This window comes from Echinops telfairi, unplaced genomic scaffold (assembly GCF_000313985.2).
Source record: "Echinops telfairi isolate 266 unplaced genomic scaffold, ASM31398v2 ScPeMD7_3;HRSCAF=10, whole genome shotgun sequence".
In the NCBI taxonomy this organism is placed as follows: Eukaryota; Metazoa; Chordata; class Mammalia; order Afrosoricida; family Tenrecidae; genus Echinops; species Echinops telfairi.
The window spans coordinates 46,080,544-46,082,535 of NW_022103899.1; positions in this window are offsets into that span (position 1 = coordinate 46,080,544).

Genomic DNA, 1,992 nt, shown 5'->3' on the forward strand with positions numbered 1-1,992 from the left:
CCTTTCAGCAATCTATGATACTTTCAATATTCTTTGCCAGACAATTCCAACCTGTTGTTTCTTCTTCGGTCGTCCTTATTCAATGCCCAACATTCACATGCATATAAGGCGATGGAAGATACCACGCCTTGGGTCAGGCACACCTTATTCTTCAGTGTAACATTCTTGTTTTTCAATCCTCAAAAGAGGCCTTGCGCAGCTGGTTTACCCAGTGCAACACACCTTTTGTTTTCATCTCTGGTGTTGATTTTTTGGATCCAAGCCAGGCAAAATCCTTAACTTCAAGCTTTTCTTCATTTATCATGATGTTACCAGTTGTGAGGATTTGGGTCTTCCTTACACGGAGTTGTCATCCACACTGAAGGCTGCGATCCTGATCTCCATCAACAAGTGCCTCAAGTCCTCCTCACTTCCTGTCGTCTGTAGATCACAAGTTGTGAATAAGCCTTCCTCGCGCCCCAATGCCACATTCTCCTTCCTGTAACCTCACCTCTCTGATGATTCGCTCAGCATGCAGATCGACTATGTATGGTGTGCTTTAGAGACTCAGCTGTCAGCCCCTGTCTGTGCACAATACTGTGCTGAATGAAATGGCTCAAGTAAATACACAACTTAAAGAGACGGGAGGTGATTTAGAGAGCAAGTACTCAGAGCATAACTGTATGGCAGTGTTAGTCCGGGTAGACTAGAGAAACAAATCCAGGGAGACTTACATATGTGTAAGAGAGAGTTTTATATCAAAGAGTAATTGTATGTTAAGGAAACATCCCAGCCCTGTCCAGATTAACTCCACAGGAATGATAATAGCCCATATGTCCGATACCAGTCCATAAATTCCTCTTCAGACTCATGCAGCACATGCAATGGAAGATCACAGGCCAGTGGGTGGAAAGTCTTGTGGATCCAGTGGTGGTGGAAGCATCTCAATACTGGTGCGGGTCTCCATGTGGCTCTGCCAGGCTCCAGGGCTCTAGCTCCATCAGCTTAGCTTCATGTGACTTGTCAGCAGGAAGAGGAAGCAGAGTGTGTGTGTCCCGCCTCCTGGGAGGAACATAGGAGTTCCTAGAGTCCTCAGGAGAAGGCCATGCCCATACAGAGGCCTGATTGGCTATGACCTGATTGACAGGCTAGACTCCACCCCTTCGTTCAACTTGACAGGAGATTATCTAACTGCCATAGAGTTGAACTGCCTCATGGGGTTCTTAGGCTGCCAGCTTCATGGAGTAGATTGCCAGAATGGCTGGGTGGGTTTGAAAGGTGACCCTTTCTGTCAGCTGTTGTGCCACTAGGGTCCTTACCTGTAGGCTCCCAAATACCCACCGCAACTCACTGCCACCGAGCTCATACTGACTGAGAGCGACCCTGTAGTGCAGGGTAGAACTGCCCCTGGGTTTCCGGAGACCTGCACAGGGGGATGAGGGCTTGTGGGAACCCGGAGAACCCTCAGGCATCTCCTGGGCAAGGCCACATGTCCATCAGAACACAACTGTGCTCCAGAGGGTCTTTGAAGCAGTGACCTTTCAGAAGCAGATCAGAGGTCGGTCTGAACCACCATCCTTTCAGTTAGTGAGCAAGCACTCACCTGCTTATGGGATTCTGCCCTTTATCCTCGCCAGGTCAGATGGAGCACAGATTCTGGATTGGTGGTGGTTGGGGGCGGGTGAGCCCACCTCTCCATGTTGGAAACTCAGAGACTTGCAGAGGGCAGGGTGTGGGGAGGGGCAGGGCTGGGAAGTAACCTGGGGATGTGAAACAAAGAAACTGGAGAGAGCTGTGGGAGAGAACCGGAATCCAACCCAGTATCTGTGTGATTTCTGTCATCCAATCCAGTGTCAGTGTAATGTCTGCAATCTAATCCAGTGTCAGTGTAATATCTGTAATCCAATCCAGTATCTGGGTAATATCTGTCATCCAATCCAGTGTCCGTGTAATATCTGTCATCCAATCCAGTGTCCGTGTAATATCTGTCATCCAATCCAGTGTCCGTGTAAT